The sequence below is a fragment of the Camelus dromedarius genome, chromosome 36, assembly GCF_036321535.1.
Source record: "Camelus dromedarius isolate mCamDro1 chromosome 36, mCamDro1.pat, whole genome shotgun sequence".
Classification (NCBI taxonomy): Eukaryota; Metazoa; Chordata; class Mammalia; order Artiodactyla; family Camelidae; genus Camelus; species Camelus dromedarius.
In genome coordinates this window covers 3,217,251-3,238,706 of record NC_087471.1, presented here as the reverse complement: position 1 = coordinate 3,238,706, position 21,456 = coordinate 3,217,251, and the positions used below count along the sequence as shown (strand labels likewise).

Genomic DNA, 21,456 nt, shown 5'->3' with positions numbered 1-21,456 from the left:
ACGAAGAGCTACTCACCAAAACAGCAGTACTGCGGGGGGGGGGGGGGGGGGAGAAGCTGCCTGGCAGTTGCAGGGCTGAGAGGAGCGCGGACAGAGCCCTGCATCACACCGCAGCCCGCACTGCACTGTCGCGTCTTCAAAAACCTTTGGCTTCTAGAAAATCAGATACAGGCAGAAATTAGAAAAAAAAAATGGCTTTTAAATTTAAAAGCGCTGTTAATGTAGAAAGAGTGTAATTTATATTGCAGTAGAAGGCGGCCAGGAGTAATGTAAAAAGAACACCTTTCTTTCACGGAATTATTTGCTGCTCCCATATAAAGTGAGGGCAGGGTTTGACGCCATGTACAGAAACCGACAGAGTGATTCTACTGCATTTGGCCAGCAAGCAGTGCGCAATATATTTTGCCGTGAACTGTTTGATCGTAGCTGTAGGTTGATCAAGATCTTAAGACCGGAATTCCGTTGCCCTGACAGATTTTATTTCGCACAACCAACTAGCATCTTTTCCTTCTATGTTTGACATTCCATCAAACGGCATTTCCAAACATTACATACTTGTACCCCACGTTACCTTGTGCATGTGTTTCAGATTATGATAAATCAGCTGGTGAACAACATTTTGTTTGGCTTTCCCAGCAAAGGGTTAGTTTCAGCAGTGCCAATATCATTGAATTGTCATTTCAAATAATTGCACAGTCCTGTAGAGTGAAAGATCATAGCTTATTATTATTTTATAAAAATATGTGAGAAAATATGTGTCCATTGAGAGTGTTTACACTTTAATTTAAAGCAGAGGTTTCACAAACTCAAAATAAGATAAAAAATCATTAGTTATGCTGCAAATAACAGACCCTTGGCCTCATTCTGAAACTAAACCTAAGCCAGTAACCCATGGGTTGGATTATAAAGAAAAGAAAAACAATTATGCTGCCACCAGAAATTGACACCTTGTAACTGACTATACGTCAATTTAAAAAATTAAACGTTAAAAAAGAAAAGAGAAACAAAACAACAAACTTTTAAAAAATTATTATAATAGAAACATATTTTGAGGAGAGTTTCTAAACATGCAGGGGTTTTTTGGAATTTAATAATATTTTAATTTGAGACTGAAAATCCCCTTAAAACAAAAGCAGCAGACCAGGCTGGCTGCCTGGGCCACCAGCTTGACTTGGAGGAGGGATTATCAGTGAAACGAATTTCTGCAGAGGCTGAGCAGCTGGGCAGCGCAGGGACAGCACATAGACCTCTAGCAGAATCCCGTGTAAGATTGGGGAGAGGAATTATGCCCCTGGGGTCGAATCACTTGGTGAAGCCAAGTACCAACCCCCACTGGGATCAAGGCAGGTGCGCCAGCCCCGGGTTCCTGCAGGATGATTATGTCATTTGCGGCTCAGGGCAGACCCACCTCCTCAGCCTTAAGCTTTGGCCGATGTTCAAGAAACAGGTTACACTTTCAGCTCCCGCTCCAGTCCATGCTGCAGTGGGCTGGCCTGACACAAGGCTTTCTTTTTGCATATTCAACTTTGGTTATCAAAACAGAGGCAGCCCTTGCAGGTACTATTCGTGACCTTGAAAACTGCTCATCTTCAAAAGAACGTAAACTTGTTACTTGTGATTCTGTTAGCTTAACATTCGTTCAGTAGTGTCCCCAGCTGGGGAGTCGGATGGTGAGCCACAGTTCAGCAAAGAGCACAAGGAAAAGTGAAACAGAGAAATTTTTAAAATCACAGGTCCTGGAGGAGGTAAACGGTGTGCCTGGAGGGGCCACCAGGGAAGGTGAAGGCAGCATGTAGTCAGAAAGCCCAGCAGACCAGGAGCACATGCCTTGTTTAGGGTCCAAGGCTGGAGTGCTTTTGGAGTTCCAGAGCTAAGACCAGATTGGTCAGTTCCAACCAAGAAGAGCAGGGTTTGGGGAAGTTTTGCCGTCGTGGGGAGGGTCTTGTCTAAGGACTGCGCATGGAGAAAGACCTTAGAGGCAGGGGAGGTTGTTTATTACCAAAGCGTTGGAGAAGGCGTGTCAGGAACTTACACTTAACGCGCACTAGGCTTGAGGGATATCTGGTGTCCGTTCAAGGCCACTCAGCCACGCAGAATGCATGGCTACGCAGCAATGCTACGGAGCAGTTCAGTTAAACTCTCAACACTCAGTTTATACCCTTTGAGATGAGTCACAAGACAGCGACCCCAGACTTTCTTGGATTAACAGACTCATAGCTTCCTTGTGATCCTCGCATGAAAGAGAATTTGTGCTGAAACCATTCAGCAAAACAGTGCTTAGAAAAGTGCTCAGGGCCATTCATGCTTTTCTTTTAGCGAAGAGCCAGGATGACAGAAATATTTTCATACACGGATGTAACTAGCAGCAGCTGCTAAATGAGATGAATCTGAATTATTTATCCATCAAACCCTTTAGGAAAATGATGGGGGTGTTTTTGGAACTGTGTCTTGCCCCACTGCAACTCTGGCTCATTTTAGCAATTGTTAAGAAGATAATATAAAAAAGTATTTTAATTGACATGAAAGGGAAATGATTGAAAACTCAAATATTTATCAAAAGACGGAAAACGATGATGCAGCCCAGAGACAGGATAATGCTGGTGAGCAGTACTTGCAGTGTGCATGCCGTCCTGGGTTCTCTGCAAGACGCCTGAGGAGTCTGACTATGAATAAAATCTCAGCGTCAATCATTGCTTTGGACAGACAGAAGGAAAAGAAAGAGCTGGATTTGTGAATGTATGTAATAAATGTGGAATGGACAACCAAGCGTATTACTGGTAAAGTCATGGGCGTTGATGCAGTAATAGGGGTCAGGATACTCAGTGCAGACTGGCTACACAAAAGGAATCACCAGGAGGCTCTATTTTAAAAGTAATAATGCACGTTGGTGGAGGTCTGGAAAAGTATTCCAGGACTGCGGGGAGAAAGAAGCAAGCATTATCAGTGAAGAAGGATGGCAGAAAGAGAGGAACGGGACCAGCAAACACGAGACAGACAATAAGATGTAGAGAGAGATGGGAGTCAGGAGATGGAAGAGAGGAGTTGTTGAAGAGAACACAGATTCTAAGAAATTGAAGACAGACAGAGAAAGGCATTTGACAGTTACAGTTCATTTACTTAGGCAATTTTGACCTTGAAAATAGACGTCTAGGGCTAATTCTGACTACACTTAATCCAGAATTTGATGCTCATTGAATGTACCTGCGTGGCCCTGGCCAGAGTTCAGTGCTCATACTCTTACGTGTGTAAGAGTTGTACCACCCATTACATAATTTATTTAATCTTCACAATAATGTAACTAAAGGAGGACCGGGAAGTGTCTTTGAAATTGAAAGCAATATGTCATCCCAACTAGCACTTTTTCCATTTGGGGCCAGGTACCCTGGTAGAACTTTGCACACACTCATTTAATCGGTCTTCACAACAGCCTTGCCCGGGGAGAAACTGAGGCTCAGGAATATTTATGACTCTGCCCCAGCCATGTAGCTGTGAGGCAGTGGGTCCAACGCTCGCTAGCTCCCTTGGGAAAGCCCAGAAGCCCACAGGTGTATCGCCCTGAGAGCTGCAGGGGCCAAGACCTGAGCACGGCTGCACACGGACGGGCACATCATTTCTACTCAGTGGGCCTTCCCTTCTTCGCACATGAAATGTGGGATTTAGGTCTAGCAGCCTTTCAAGTGCTAAGCTTGCTTGACCCTGGGAGGATATTAGCATCTGTGTCCGTTTCCTAGAAAAGTGAGTGGTGGGAGATGAGGGGAAGGAGACACTGGGGAGAGGTTCCAGGGAGACATGTGGAATATTTAACATCTGTCATGAATTTTAAATTCATTCAAAAAGGAAGAAGAAGGCCTTCCCCATCACCATTCCCAGGAACATTTATCACCAAGAATGATATAATAGGATATTATTTACAAATGTGTGCTGAGGGTGGCATTTGAATGTATCAGTGATAAATTCTGATTCTTTGCTTATGAGAAAGATGAACAATGATGAAAGAAAAAACAGGCAGTGGGGGGATGACTTACTTGAGTTGAAACTTGGTCTAACTGTTAGAATAAAGAACACAAAAAAAATAGAGAATAGATTTTTAAAATAATTAATAATTTACTTTATTTAGTATTAAATTATTAGATGTATTAAAATTAATAATAATAAAAAATGATCTTTCCTATTGATTTGGCAGAGCTGAGCTTTTCAAGGTAGAAAACAACACATCTTTCAAATGGCTTGTGGTCGTAGTACTAATTTTCATTACACATACCCAACAGATACGCTTTAATAGTCTAAAATTGCCTATTAAGCATGTTCCAAAAAATCAAATAAACATAAATAACCCTACAATTAAATTAATTGGTAATTTATAATTTCTGGTTTTATTTCATCTAGGCCTTTGGGCTTGATTGAGAAGATTTAAAAAGCAGCATTTCTTTTAGATGTTAATGTCATTATTTTAATCTTGTTGATACAAAACCAATTTATTTTCATGTAAAGCTAATTTAAACTTAATTAAAACCAGATTGTGCTCTATTCTGTAGCTATTAAAGAGTCTTCTCATTGACACATACCCTTCGGCATAGATTTTTTTTTTTTTCTATTTTTATGCTTTAAATTTCTAATTTGTTCCTGAACTTTGTAATATTTTTCCTATTTGCAAAAACTTGTAGAAACCTAAAGTGGAGAGAGTTTTTTTTGCCTTCTTTTGCACCCTGAGTATTTTATTACTACTAAAACAGGAATTTATATTACTTGAGAATGTTGCTAATTATATGTGTTTGTTTCTCCTTAATGTGAATTTCATGGGCAGAAGAGGTGTTTCCAGCACTAAGGAGATATTTGTGAAATGGCAAATTCACAGTAATAGATTTTAAATTAGTTGCTCTTTTTTTCTCTTGAAATCCATAAAGGCTAATTTTTTCCCCTTCCTCTCTTTTTCTTTCCTCCCTCCTTGCTTCTTCCTCCTTATACTCATGAAGGAAACACGTTATTGCATCTCTGTCCTGAGCCCTGCTGAGTGAAAGCTGTAAGAAGATGAATCTCACTTAACGTCACTGCCGTGGGGAAACCTGAGGTCACTGCGTATCCAGACGTTACATAAATGAGGGCTTTCAGTGCACCTTCCACCCACCCTACCCCGCCCCACCAGGGGTTGGGACTGGACTGATGGGTGGTATTTATAAAATGCTCCCATAATCTGGAGCTTTGCTCCACAGACTTTGTCTCTGAGTAAAAGGGCTCTTTCTAAGGATATTGCTAATTCTCCATTAGCAGAAAATAATAGGTTTGCTCTGTCACATACACTCTTATTAAACCGTTGGCACTTCTTTGTTACACGACATCTGATTTAGCAACATGGATGACACAATTCCATATTCAGTTACTCCAAGTGAATTGTATCCATATTTCATGGTGTTACTCGAAGAATTCTGTTGGAGGTAGGTTGGCAAGGCCTGTGAATTAGCATTTCTATATGTAATCTCTAGAGTACCTGTTCCAATTATTTGCACATAGTAGAAGTTCAATCAATAAGAAAATGAACATGGAAATAATTATAATACAATGCAATGAGTGGAGTAATTACACCCCTGTGGGTTGGTTTACCAGATGTGCAGAAAGTGTGCGTTCAGGATGCAGTGTCATGTTCAGATCATGTGCTTGATGTCAAGTGTGTGACTTCACGACACACTGGGAGAGGAGAGGAGCTGGAATGGTGACAGCCTGAGAAAACCCGTGTCCTGTGAAAGAAGGGGTTTCTGGAGTTGTCATGAGGACACTGCTAGAGGAGGCCTCGGGCGATGACTCTACTCAGTCTCTTGAGATTTAGAATTTACACTGTTGCTGCTAAAGTGACATGACAGGTACTTGAAAGCGGAGAAGGGGCTTGGAAGCATAAACAAATAAAAAGACAGAGACTCTTGATGTTGAGTTCTAAGAGTCTCTGTCTAGCTTGTACATTAACCCCTTACTGGATATACCATTTTCACGTCCCTTCCCCCTTCCATAGGTGGCCTTTTCATTTTGTTGATAGTTTTCTTCTCTGCGTCAAAAACGATAGAGAATTAAAAATAAGTAAGATCGTCATTATTCAGAGGTGATGTGACAGTTTACATAGAAAAAGCCCAAGAAGCATATAACATTTCTAGAGCCAAGAAATTAATTTAACAAAATTTCAGATTCTAGTGTCAATGTACAAAGTCTACTTGTATTTCTGAATCCTAAGAATAACTAGTTGAAATAGGAAATTGAAAGAAAAAAATTCCAATATGCTTATAAACCAAATAGAACAAGCAAACAAACCGAAAACCCCTAAGGGATAAAAACAAAGAATGGGCAGAACCTAGAGTGAGAACTGGTACATATTGCAGAGAGACAATTCAACTTTCCCAAAATGTAAAAACTTACTTTTTCAAGAAAATTAACAAATTAAAAGGCACGAATCTGGAGAAAATACTCACAACACATATATCTGTTAAGGAAATAGATACAAAATAGATAAAGAACTCTTACAACTCAGTAATAAAAATCCAATTTAAAAAGCCAAATGAGAATGGGCAGAAAACTTGACCAAACAGTTAAAAGCATGCCTTTCAAATGGGGACCAAAATTCACATGAAGGAATGTTGAACATCATTTGGCATGAGGGAAATGCAAATTAAATCTCAATAAAATGCCATTCCAAATAGAATAGAGTGGCTTAAAAAAATTAAAAAAAAGACTGACAATAGCAAGTGTTGACTAAGATTGGCAGCCAGTGGAACGCCCATAAATTGCAGAAAGAATATAAAATGGTGGAGTCATTTTAGGAAACAGTTTAGCAATGTCTTGTAAAGTTAATCATATCCTTACCATACAACCCAGCTGTTTTATTCTTAGCTTTCTGACCAAGAGAAATAAAAATATGTCTACTCAAAAACTTGTACAAAAATGTTTACAATAGTTTTATTTATAACAATTAAAAAGGTGAAGGGGACTCAAGCATCCTTCACTAGGAGAATGGGTGAACCCATCACGGTACAGTGACACATGACTTGACAGCAAGAACCAACCAACCACTGATGCCAGCAACAACATGAATGAATCTCAAAAACAGAATGTTGAGTGAGAGAATCCAGGCACAAAAGAATATGCACTGTGTGATTTCATTTATCTGACGTTTTAGAATAGTTAGAATGAGCTGTGATAATTCGAATCAGATCCGTGGCTCCTGGGGTTTAGGGGGCAGGATATAGACTTGGAAAGGCTTGGGGGAACTTTTGGGGTGATGAAAATGTTCCACATCTTGATTGAGATAATAGTTACATGATTATATGCATATATTTGCCAGAAAGCATTAATTTCTATAGAGTAAAAGATCTGTTGATTTTGTTCTATGTGAATTATGTACCAATAAAGTTAATAAAATATGTTATGTAGAAAATAGAGGAAGAGAGAACACTCCACCATTGGGAGGTTATCATAAATGAATAATTTTGACATATTTTTTTCTGTACAAGTCTATGTAATGAATATCTGTTACTCTCTGACTTTTAAAAATGTGTTAAAAATTGTGAGCCTTTCAGTGGTTCCAAGATACATCTGGGTGTTCCCAGATTATACAGTCAAGTTTTTCGGCCACTAAGCACTGAACACTCCCCATCTTATTTCCCTAGTCAGACATGTTAACAGTCATGTGTATTTTCATCCATTATTTGGGGGAGGAGTGAAATAAGTGGCCACAAGCAGGGGGTAATCGTTTTCTCTACATGCCTTTGTGTTCTTCCTTATGTTTCTAAAGCCAATGAACAACAACAAAACACTCAAACCCTAAAGATACATATATCAATTCTCAAGATGCTTGTCTATTATTGACAAAATTTCTACCTTTCTATTACAATTATTTCTGATGATACTTGCATTATTTTTTATACATCAGCATTTTAACTGTCATCCCAAATTCTTCCTGCCATTCTCAGGTCCGTAGCTTTATTCACATTGGGAAATGGAATACTCCTAGGGAAAAAAAAAAGATTGTTTCTATGAATATTTAAAATGTTTTCTTTACACATAGGAGGAAAAATATTTTAGATATGCTTCTGGCTCACTGAGTGAATTTCCATGTGAATTGTCCCTTTGCTAACTGTGTTGAGAGGACAGAAATAATAACAAAAGACTTTGGATTCTGAGTTGATTTACTGTGACGATAAATTCCTGGCTTCTCATTGATATTTTTGAAGTGAAGTTATATAAAATTTAGATCAACAAAAATTAGAGTACAAAACTTCGGGAATACCAAATTAACAGCTCACCAGGACATGAGTATGTAAAGTTGTGAATAAAAGTCAACTTGGTGTTGACATATTAGCAGACTATGAGGCTTTGCAAGGCTTGGGGAAATGTTTGAAATCAAATATTAAACTTAAACTGCCTAGTTTCGCTTTTATTGAAGAACTGTTCCTAGAAGCATCTGTGTTTTGAAGTTTTCAGACTATATAAATAGACTTCTTTTGTACTTAACTTTAGATAAGCATCTTTTGTGCCCAGAAATACATGTTTATTTCAAGGCTATTTCTTTTTGCTTTACTGAAAGCCTGCCCGGGGGAACTGCATTAACATGGACTTGGCTGGTGATGTAAGAGAAAGGATTTAGACTTGATTGAAAAGTGGACTCTGCATGATAGATTTTCTGGCTTGATAGACAGAGCAGCAGGAGTATATTACTGTAATAACAAACTTTGTTTATAACAGTGTTTTGAAATAAGACACACACCATGCCTAATTTACCAGTGCTGTGATAAAAAAAAAAAGCATTCTGTTTAATCAGATTTTGCAACATTACATTCTCAACTGATAACTACTTTCAGTATTTGGAATATATAGTAATACACATTTCTTTCTTCCTTTTCTTTTCTTTCCTTTTCTTTTTTTCCCATTTAGCAATGCTAAATGTAGTCCCATTTTTCAATGTTGTCTTTTATAATTTGTTCTTTTTTGTGCCTTGTGTAAGTAATTCTGTTATCCTGAGGTAACAGTGCTATTCTCTTGGATATAATTAAAATTTTCTTTTTTCACATATACCTGTATTGTCCACTTGAAAATTGTGTGTGAATTGTATGATACTGAGCTCTAACTTTATATCCCATGGAAAGCCAACTGTTCCACAGCCATTCAGTAAATAATCCACTCAAGATTTTCCTCTGTGTTTTTTATGTAACTTTTCAGTCTAACAATTTACATGTATGCATGAAGTTGTTTACGAGTCCTATAATTAATTTCACTGATAAATTTGTCTCTTCCTACACCAACAATGACAACAAAAGCTTACTATCAAGTCCTTATTTATGCTGAAATATGATAACTTTCCAAATAGGCTGCAAACATTAGAATTAATTATGAAGTTTTAGAGGACTTTTTAGTAGAGTCCGAAATTGGTCAAGGCTCTCTTACGCAATGGAAGACATTGCATAAGTTACCTTGACCATGAGACAAGAGAAGTAAGCTAAATAAAATAATTGAAAAGGAAAAGGCAAAACTATCAATAACTGTGGGTCATATAAAGACCAAGAAAATGAGATGGAAAAAACAATACGGCATTCAGTAACTTTGCTGAAAAAACAATACGACATTCAGTCAGTTTGCTGGATATAAGATCTATACATATACGTCAATGTCTCACATTCAGGAAGACTATGATGAACATAATAATAATGTAAATATCTGGAAAAATAACTAGCTCAATAGACTGACAGAAATTTCTTATGTTTTGGAAGCTTAATATTTTGGAGAAATAAAATATCTCCAAATTAACCTTATATCCAAATCAATTCCTTCCTAGAACATTAATATCATAAAGGGACAGCATGACAAAATTGTATTATAATTTACTATATAAAACATAGCAAATTTTATAATTAAGCGAATAATATAGTAAATATGTAATTCAGTAAATAACAATAAATGTTAATAAAATTAGAATTGAAATTATATAATTTTGTAAATAATTATACTATAAATATCGGCTATCTATATCTGTAGGTTAAAAAATATAAATAAAATGTTAGCAAATCAAATCCAAAGTGTATTTACTAAATATCAACCTATTATAAAAGCAGACACACTATTTTCAAAGAGTAGGTAAAGAATATTTAGCAAAACCATCTTTGAAACCACTATCCATTTCGGACTAGACTTACGTGTAAGTTTATATATGTAAATAAGTTTGTTTTAAAGACATAATATTATGAAATTGAATCATAATTACTTACTTTGGTCGCCATTAAAAATGGAGTTAAAATTTTTTTAATTGGTTAAACTTTTGGTTAAAATGGTTAAAAATCTTTTTCTACGTAACTAAACGGTTTCATACCAAATCAATCTTACCTGTCAGTGAAGAATTACTATTTATTCAATATTTGGTTAACCCTGTACCTCATCCAATGACTGTTCATGGAGTGTCAGGTACATTCTTAAACAGACTGATTCTGGTTCATAACCTGTACGTCGTGTTAGGATATTTTTAAGGCTGAAATCACAAATCTCAGGCTGTGTGTCAGGTTTCCTTGACACAGTCTCTCTACATGTTAGAAGAGTAAGAGAAATATTACGAGTGTTTGATTCTTCAATTTCAGTTTTCCAAAAAGGAACATTTCTGGAGGAGGCAGGGAGGCGCTGGAGGCTCCGGAGTGGGCGGCGGCTGGGCCCGGGCCCCCGCGCGTCTGTCTGCGCCCCATGGATGCGAATCGGCCACCGCGGCGGCAGCGGCGGAGGGGGAGGAGTCAAGGGGCGGGGGATGCGCGGGGGATGCGCGGGGGATGCGCGGGGGATGCGCGGGGGATGCGCCCGCTGTCGGGCGCTCCCGGCGTGGCTGATGCTGCTGCTGCTGCCCCGGGCCCCGGCGGGCGACCCAAGCACACATATCAAGATAAAGACGAAGTTGTCTTAACGGATGAATACTGTCGGGCCCTACCATAATCGCCAAGAGACATATAAGTACTTTTCACTTCCCTTCTCAGTATCAGTCCTTACCATGACACTCTGGGAGAAGCGCTCCAAGGAGTTGAACTGGAATTTCGTGGTCTGGGTATTAAATTTAAAGGCGATGTGCTGCTAGCCACTGACTGTGAAATTGACTTAGATAAAGAAAAGAGAGATGCATGTGTGTACGCTGTCAAACATCACTGCTGGTACCAGATGTACGCAGAGGACTTACCGATATGGGGGACTGTTGGTGAAGCACATGAAAATGGAGAAGATCATTATCTTCGGACCTATAAAAAACTTGAAATAGGTTTTAATGGAAATCGAATTGTTGGCGTTCATCTGACTAGTGAAGGAAAGGTGAAACTGGTTCCTAATACTAAAATCCAGATGTCATATTCAGTAAAATGGAAAAAGTCAGACGTATAATTTGTTATCCTTCCTCTAAATCTTGTTGGTACAATACTGGGCTGAAATCTGTCAGGTCAGCCTAACTCCCCTTGTCGTGTCAATGCTGTGCCTCGTCCCATACGGGAGAAAAAATGGTTCATGGAGCTGCCATTACTGTTTGCTTGGGAGGAACTTTACCTTTTGGCTCAGTCTTTATTGAAATGCATTTCATCTTTACATCTTTCTGGGCATATAAAATCTATTCTGCCTATGGCTTCATGATGCTGGTGCTGGTCATCCTGTGCATTGTGACTGTGTGACCATCGTGTGCACATGCTTTCTACCAAATGCAGAGGACTGGAGGTGACAATGGACAAGTTTTCTCTCTGCTGCATCAACTACAATTTATGTTTACATGCATTCCTTTTACTACTGGTTTTTTCAAAACAAAGGTGTGTGGCTTATTTCAAACATCATTTTGCTTTGGATATATGGCGGTATTTAGCACAGCCTTGGGGATAATGTGTGGAGCAGCTGGTTACATGGGAACAAGTGCCTTTGTCCAAAAAAGCCATACTAATGTGAAAATTGACTAAAGACCCAAGAAAACCTGGAACTTTGGATCAGTTTTTCTCTCACAGGGGTGGAACTTGCACAGCAAAAATAAAAGCACAAGAAGAGATTTGGGCTATAACACTGGGTACTTTGTGGGTCTCTCTTTCGTGGATGGCTTAAAGTAACATTTATTTCCATTGATCCTAGGTTCTCACTGACTGCTTTCTCCAACTGTTCACAGCAAATGCTTGGATTGAATAGACCAGCTCTCTTCAGCAAAGAAGACAAATAGTTTATTTAAAGCATTTGTTCCAATAAAATAAATAGAGGGAAACTTGGATGCTAAAATTACATGAATAGAAGTCTTCCTGGCACTAGTGTTTATACGTTATTGAAAAATGATGTTCCAGAAAAGATCACTTTTTTTCTCTTTAGTTTTACTGCCATCGTCGACCTATTATGGGACATTTTTATATACTGAACTTGGGTTCTTTTTTGACCTTTTTTTTTTTTTTTTTTTCCGGATTGGACTACATCCTTTTATTTTTTTAAAAAAGAGAATTTAAAAACATTAAATCCTGCATGTAATATATCTGCTGTCATCTTAGTTGGGCCAGCTTCCCACTTATTTATCTTAAAACTATCCAATTACATCTTAATTCCATCCAAAGAAGAAACAATTTGAAGATAGAGGTGTACACTCTACAATGCAATTTACTGTGCAGTTAGAAAGCAAAGTGTTAAATGGAGAAGATATTTGTTTTTATTAAACATTTTGAGATTTAGATAAACTACATTTTAACTGAACGTCTAAAGTGATTATCTGCCCCCTCCCCTCAAGTTAGTCTTACATCTTTTTTGGGTTTGAATGAAGGTTTTACATAAGAAATTATTAAAAACAAGGGGGGTGGGTAATAAATGTATATAACGTTATGTAAAATGACTATAACTCAATTAAAAATGTTTAAAAAATAAAAATAAATGTATATAACATTAAATAACGTAATGTAGGTGTAGATTCCCAAATGCATTTGGATGTACAGGTTGACTATGGAGTCCTTCTTTCTGATGATAATTGGTGTAGAAATGTGTGAATTCGGGCGGCTTTTAGTATCTTGCCTACCCCTGCGTGAAACATTGGGGTTTTTTAAAATGTGTGTGTCATACTTCTTTTGGGAGCGGGGATTGTCTTATTCTGTTTTTTTTTCTGAGACTCCTATGGGAGCTAAATTTGTAATTTAGAAACATTTAAGTTTGTTAATCCTGTCTGGAGCACTTAAGTCACATCTAAAGCATTACTGTTTTGGAGTGTTAAAATAAGATTTCCTGACCAAATTGTTTTGTGAAAATATGTGTGTTTGCAACCTGAAGATATCTTTTCAAAAGGCAGTATTACCGAATGCAACTTTAGTATACTGTAAGCTATGCTTTTCTAACACAGGGGACCCTCTCTTTTGAAATCCCCAAACTTGCTTACATCTAGATTATCCAGTACGGTCACAGAGTGAATGACAAGCCCTCTGAATGAAACTGTGGCACGAGGTCTGTTCAGGTTGGTGTGCCGTATAAAGTGGGGATGGGTAAAAGTGGTAAGCCTGCTACGGGATGAGCAAAAAAAGGTTACTAAAAAAAAAAGTGACATTTTCACATTAGTATTTCTCTTGACAACAAAGAGCTTTCTAGAAATATATATATATATTAAAATTCTCTTTTAGTCATATTTCTCTCACTTACTGCTTTAGTGTCAATGATCGTGTTCTCCAAGGTGGGCATCAGACAGATAAATTTTCATCGTGAATATTAAAAAAAGAAGCTTTCATTACCATTTTGATCCTATCAGCCTCATTTACTCTAGTTTCATTTCTGTTTATCTTGTTGAGTTCAGCTCAACATCAACAGACATGAAAAGAATGAATGAAAGAGTTCAACTTTTCCTCGGAGAAGCTTAAAAAAAGTGCTTTGTTAACTGTCCAGAAATAATCTACCTTATTCCTTGGTGTATAGAGAAGCAGTATCATTTAAGAAACACAGAAATCGCAACAATAGTAACAATAAATAAAACAGCCAAACTATCAAAAACTAGAAATTTGACTGAATTCACTGTTTTAAGCCGAATTGCTAAAGCAGTTTAACGCTCCGAATGTCCCACGTTCATGTGATTCCTGTCTTGTGCTGGCAAAGTGTTAAATGTCAAACCCACCACAGAGTTGTCAAGGCTTCCCCATCAAACTGTCCCCATTGACTTCCAGCATATTTTATGACTTCGTGGGATTGGACATCCAGCGGCCTTCAACTTGAAGGGAGCTTCTCAGACCTTTTCTGAACAATTTCAAACCAATCAACCCTTTCGTCCTTTTAAATTTCATCCATCACCAGTTTGCAGTCTCATTTCCTCCTTTTGTAAAAAGCAAGGTGATAGAGGAGCCACCATGACAAAGCCAGAGATCCATGAGCAACTCAAATCAAGTGAGTGGAGATTTTTAAGAAAGCCGGCAGCCATCCGCTGAAATGCAAGGGAAGATAAGGTGCCTTCAGTGTGCTCAAAGCTGAGAAACTGTTCCAGGATTAATTTAAAGAAGTTATGTACATTCTCAACCTGACATGATGCAGTTTTTGGAAGTCAGAGAGTGTAAGGAAGTTATTTCCTGAAAATGAAAAAGCATGTTGTCTGCTTCAAATCTTTTCTTCTATTAATACAATTGTGTATGAAAATGACGGCATTTGTCGACTTAGCCCAGGAAATAGCTCCTTGCTCACTTCTTTATGTGGGAAGAGCAGCAATTTATGATGAATGAAGATAAGCCACACATATTTATAAACATTTGTATAAAATGCTATTAAAAAGCAAAAAGATATGGGTAGTTATAGACATCTAACAGAAATCTTTTAAAATATAATGCTAAAGGCAGTTGTAAAGGTTCAACACCAAGTCTTAAGAGAAATATAAAATATAACTTTAATGTATTAATTTAATAAATTTAATTATGTTTATAGCTATAAAATTAATCTTCTAAGTTTTCCATATGTTAATGTTAAGCCTGACCTAATTTAGATAAATCTCTACTGACATCTGACATTATTATTCCTCATTTTCAAGTAACATACCCTATGTTGCATCAGAATGTAAATAACTATCTAAATGTAGCAACAATTTATTTTTTTAATCACTAGATAATATGGAGTCTTAAATTCTTTCAAACAATGTATTATATCAACTCATATCCTAAACAGAAATCTATCAAGTTCATTCTAGCCTCTGATTTTATTTTTCACAGAAATATATAGAAAAATCATCTAGTACAGAGGATTTTAAATTTCCATCTTAGACTTTCCCATAACTCAGATAAAATATTGTATATTTTTCTACTTCATAATTCAAAAACTTTATACAATATAATTGGATATTTATTGAAAGGAAAAAAATTAACACACTTATTCTCCATTCCCATTTCCCAAACCCATTTATCTATTTGTATTACTAACAATTTGTTTTATTAACTACTTAAATTATTATTTATAGTTCTTATGTTAGCTGCTTTAACAATAAATAATATATAATAATATTTTTCCTGTTCCATCAGCTTTTGGTATTCCCTTAAGTTCCAGACTCTCTGAAATGAATATATTTATTTTCTCATCCTTCCCTCAACTTTTTCTCAACTTCCCTAAATCTTTCACTTCCTAAATTCTATCATAGCCTTAATATAAAATTGTCATGGCTATTGTTAACAATTTAATTATCAAGACTACTGCCAAAACTATCTTAATATTTATGCTGTATTCCAAATGACAAGTGGTATATTTCCATTTTGTCAATAGACTGATTCTAGGGGTTAAAAACTCTAAAAATGTCAATCACTGCACACCCAAACACTCTGCTAAGATTGCATTTCTTTCTCTGTGGAAACCAAGGCATAACCCATATGTCAGTTTGAAGGAGAGTTTTCTTAGGATCAAGATTAAATTTCCTTAAGCCCCATCAGTAACTTCAAATTAAGATGCATTTAAATTTGCTTCCAAATGGTCCATCATTTCTGGTGTAGCTTTTGTGTTCCCTGAACTTTCTAATTGCCTTCCTTTCCTTTCATTTTTTTTGGACTATGAATTAATTTGTTTACTATCTACATAAAACAATCTTAATGCCATCTTTCTTAATTCCATCTTCTATTGCAAGTTTTCTAATTTCTGCCTAGAGCCATTCCCTGCATCTCTTGTGTTCTCTTCACTAACTTGTCTTTTAAAATTTATTTTTAATTTTAATTTTTTTAAATTGAAGTATAGTCAGTTACAATGTGTCAGTCTCTGGTGTACAGCATAATGTCCGCATCATACATACATACATATATTCATTTTCATATTCTTTCTCATTGAAGGTTATTACAAGACAAACTTGTCTTAGGTACCCTCTCATTTTACCACACAGCTGTCACCACAGATCTTTCTTTACACTTCCAGATTAATCTCCCTGATTCCTGAGCCTCACATCTTCCTCCTACTCATTTCCCTTCTCTTATAAGTTTAGTGCATTCTCAATTAGCTTCTTCAGAAAAGAAAAACAGGATGTGTGTTTTTTGCAGATGAAATTCTCATTAGTTTGCATTCACATCTATTGGACGCTTTGTTTGTGTAAGACTTTTAAGTTCAAAATCAATTTCCTTGAAAGTATAAAGCCCTCTTTCTCTCTCAGTTTGAATGTAATTTTCATCTCCTTTCAGGCATTCCTTGTCATAGAATTTTATCACAATTCCAAAGATAGCTAAAATTTTTGATTAGGAAGAAAAAATAATTTTGATGTATATAATTGGAGTTCTGGCATGCTAGGAGGATCACATTAAATTCTGTTTCTCCAAACTTCCCATGCAACAATAAATTACACTTTCGTGACGCATCTCAAAGCAAAGTTTGCATGGAGTGTTGGGCGTCGCTAGAAGTAGCAGCTGAGTTTGATCAGTTGGCAAGGACATGGCCAAGCTATACATAAATTATAAATTTATGTAAGAATAACTCATTCTATGCTGTGGCAAACCTCTGAGTTTTCAGAATGACGCAGGAAACAATGTGGGGTGCGAGAGGTTGGCCGTATCCCGGGTCTTGCTCGAGTCCCTGGGATGCACCCCTCTCCCCAACTGAAAGTCCTTGGCTTCACTCAGGAAAGAATTCAAGAGTGAGCCATAGTTGAGTAAAAGTAGATTGATTTAGAGAGATGTACACTCGAGTGGAGGCCGTCTCAGAAAGCGAGAGAGAGAGAGAGAGAGAGCACCTGTAAGGCGCCGTGCTGCTGGTTTTTATACGCCAACAAGTGAGAGGATTGTTCCAGCCACTCTGGGGAAGGGGCAGGGATTCCCAGGAACTGGGTCACCACCTTCTCCTTGGCCTTTCATGGTCTGCCTGGGAACTGTCATGGCGCCTGGCCCATCGTGTCACGCTAATCCATTACAGTGTGTGATGAAGCTCACGGTCCACTGGAGGTCAAATCTCCTGCCACCTTGGGCCTCCAGGTCTATTGGGAGTTGACTTTTCCGCCATCCTGGTACCAACGGCTGTGTCATCCCTTTAGTGGCTGTGCCCTGCCCCCTTCCTTCTTGTCTCAAGATGGCCAACAGACACCTGCCTGCCTTCCTCTGGCAGTCTCACCTTCTCCACACGATCTTTCATTTTCCTTTCCCTTTCTGGGAGTGCCAGCTACATAGTGGCTTAGTAGCTATTTTCAATCTGAAGGAAAACATACCTTTCCTCAGTCCTAGGAGTATGTTTCTCATTATTTTCTGGTAATTTGTCAACCAGTGCCCACTCCCACCACCATTGCTGTCACTGTTTTATCTTCCTCAGTTCCTGAAACTCCTGTCAGGTAAGAGTCTGGGACTTCTGGTGGACCCTTCAAGTCCCTCGTAATTTTTATTTATTTTTTCTTTTCTCCTTTTCTTTCTAGCAGGTATTTTATATTTTTATCCTTGATTTGTGCTTTATAGCCAAGATTTTTACATAATTTTTATTATTCTTAACAATCTTTTTTTTTCAGATGAAATATTTTCTCTTGCATACATTTGCTCTCTGTGTCACTCAAACTTTTATTTTTTTCAAGATCTATTTTTCTGTTTACTTTGGTCTTTTTCTTTCTATTTATTTTCTCTCCATATTGGGTAATCTCTAATTTTTTTGTCTGCTTATATTTAAGATTGGAGGATGAAGTTGATTTCTGTTTCTTCCATGTGAATAGATCTGTCAGAAACAGAATACTGACTTTTAGTTGTTGTGGAGTGTAGCTCCCATGTATCAGAAAAAGGAAGGCTTTGGTGGCAATATTCACATCAGAAGCTTTTTGGATAATCTTAGTTGCAATTCCTGTGGATATTGGTCTTCAAGTGACTTTGTGGAGGGGGAAGGTCAGGGTTGTGGAAGGGTCCAGCCTGGCTCTGAATCTGCGTAGACAGAACCCCCCCGCCCCATACACACACACAGTGTCAGGTCACGTCTTGTTTCCTCCTCTATGCTTGGTGCCATTGCTCATGGGGCCTCTCTGACAATTCTCCAGGAGGTCTGCTTACCTTACCCATTGGGACTTCTCACACTCCTTCAACTAGGAAGGACATAACACACCTTTGCTGGTATCCCTGTCCACAGTGGATAATCTGAATATAATTATAATGAAACATCAGACGAACTAAAATGAAAGAACATTCTACAAACTAATTGGCCAATACTCATCAAAAGCCAAAACCTGAGGGACTCTTCTAGATTAAAAATAATACATTTTAGACACATGACAACAAAAAGCAACCTATAATCCTGGATTGCGGGAAAAGATTAACTATAAAAGACATTAGGACAAATGATAGTGGAGTGTGGACTTTGCATTGGATCGTAGTAGTATATCGATGTTAAATTTCTTGATTCCTAATTTTTATAGTTGTACAATTGTTTTTGAAAAGAACATTCATGTTCTTAGGAAAAGCACAAAAAATATCCTGTGGTGAAATGATATGGCATTTACAATGTATTTTTACAAGATTCAGGAGAATCAAAAACCAAATTAAAAAATGAAAACTTTGATGAATCTGGTAAGAGGATTAGAGTAGTTTCTGAAAACTTTTCTGTAAGTTTGAAATCATGCCAACACTTAAAGGTTCCAAAGAATTTTAGATCCCAGTAGGGTTTCTCATTCACTTTCATTGCAGCTGGAAATTTAGATGTTGGCAGTAAATTCAAACACGAGGATAATTGTCTGATGAGCAAACAGAACACATCTATGGACCACAGAAAGCCCACACACCTCTGTTAGTGAAGGAAAACATTAGATGGATTTTAGAAGGATGATAACAAGCAAGGCTGATAAATTCAAACAACTTCCCTTCGTGCTCTGAATCACGTTGGCTTACTTGCGTGAGCTCTGGCTGTAACCTGATTTCTCCCGCGATCATGCGTATCCCTGTGGAAGCAGGCATCTTGCTTACATGCTTACTACCTTGGATTTTGTGAGCTGTGTCAGTTTAACATCACGTAAGGACCAAAAAATAAAAAAAAGACTGAAATAAGCACAAAGTTATTTTGACCTGAAAATGGCCACCTAACCTTTTATTACAGACCTAAAACAATATCTAATAGTGATAACTCTCTTATGCAGAGATAAATTTGATCTCCTCTATAGGATGCACAACCCACCTTCTGCTAAAAATAAGATTCCAAATTCCAAAATTACTCCCTTCTAGACGTGGCCAATTCTGTTTTCTCCATCCCCTCCTTAGGTGAATGTGACTGGCTCTCACACCCTGGCTTTCCAACTTCCAAAGTCTCACACCAATGCCGAGTCACTGTAAACTGTTCCTGCATTTCCCTCCTTTTCCCCCTGTCTTTCTGAATATGTCAATTATCCAACATACATAAATGTAAACAAATCTAAGAGATCAGTTTATGCAAATGCATATTTCAAGCTCAAATAATCTACACTACGTAAAAGCAAATTAGCTGCTTTCCAATGTCCAAATCCCCAAAATTATCAAGCATTCTCCTCACTCTGGGGCCTCTCGTTAAACCATTCCCTTCTTTAACCAGTCTGTACATTAATAAAGTATTTATTCTTTTTTATTTTTCTTTAAAGGCAGATTTAAAACCAAATCGTGTTCAGTATGACATCTCCATTGAGATATAATTTACATACTGTAAAATTCACCTGTGTAAATACACAATTCAGTGGATTTTAGTATGTTCACAGGGATGTGAAACCACCCCCACACTTTTGCGTTACAGCCATTTTGCAGCAGCCTCTTGTGTTACAGCCGTCCTGGTGGACGTGAGAGGCCACCTCCCTGAGGTTTTGAATTGTATTTCCCCGATGACTCAAGATGCTGAAAGTCTTTTCATGTGCTTATCTGCCGTTTTTATATTTTCTAAGTGTCCATTAAGATCCTCTGCTCATTTTCAAAGTGAATTATTTGTCTTTTTACGGCTTAGTTGTAAGAGTTCTTCATACATGTGTGATATAAGGCCCTTATCAAATATATAACTCGCACATTGTTTTTCCTATTCAGTGGCTTGTCTTTTGACTTTCTTGATAGTAGAACGTCCAGTACAAAAGGGTTTAATTTTGAAGTAGGTCCAACTTACGTATTCTTCTCTGTTCACCTGCGTCTCATGTTGGAATTAAAAAGCGTTTGCCTAATGCAAGGCCTGGGGGACAAATCTTATATTTTATTCTAAGGCTCTCATACTTTAAGCTTCTACATTTAGGTCTATAATCCAACACGTTAATTTTTGTGATTGTTATGAGGAAAGACTGCAACTTTATTCTTTGCATATAGATATCCAGTTATCTCAACACTATTTGTTGAAAAGATTCTTTTTTTCCTTTGAATTGTCCTGGCACCCAGGAATTTAAGGTTTTTTTTTTTTCCTGGACTGTCAGTTCTGTTCCATCAATCTATATGTATATGCTTATAGCGGATATCTGCATTATTCTAGCTATGTGGCAAGTTCTGAAATCAGAAGATGTGAGTCTAACAAATTTGGTTTTTTTTCAATATTGTATTGGCTATTCTGAATTCCTTTCATTTCCATGTACGTTTAAGGATTAGATTATTAATTTCTGCACAACATCCAAATGGGATTTTTATTGGAATTACATTAAATCTGTTTATCAAACTGGCGAGTACAACCTACTGAAAATTTTTTTTTAAATATTATAAATATATGAAATGAGATATATCACATTTGAATTTAGCAAAATAGATACAGGAAATGTATGCTGAAATCCTTATATGCTGATCTAAAAATATGGCAAGATAATATGGGATCATAGTTTGGAAGAGTAAATACTGTTAGGACATTAATTTTCTCCACCTTGATTTATTGATTCAGTAAAATCTCATTCAAAAATCCCAGGAAGATTGTTTATAGATATCCAAAAGCTGGTACTAAAATGGCTGTGGAAAGACACAGGTAGCCAAAACAACTCTGGGAAGAAAAAAGATGGTGAAGGACATACATCACTTGGTTTCAAGACTTACTATAAAGTGATAATTAAGACATTTAAGTCTTGGCAAAAAGATAGACACACAGATCAATGGA

At 37.3% G+C, this 21,456-nt stretch overlaps 2 pseudogenes; both read left to right on the top strand.

Moving 5' to 3' along the window:
- Positions 1-340: 340 nt before the first annotated feature.
- On the top strand, positions 341-11,386 carry LOC116147064 (transmembrane 9 superfamily member 3-like; annotated as a pseudogene).
- LOC105094541 (transmembrane 9 superfamily member 3-like) lies at positions 11,385-12,002 on the top strand (annotated as a pseudogene).
- Positions 12,003-21,456: the final 9,454 nt, after the last annotated feature.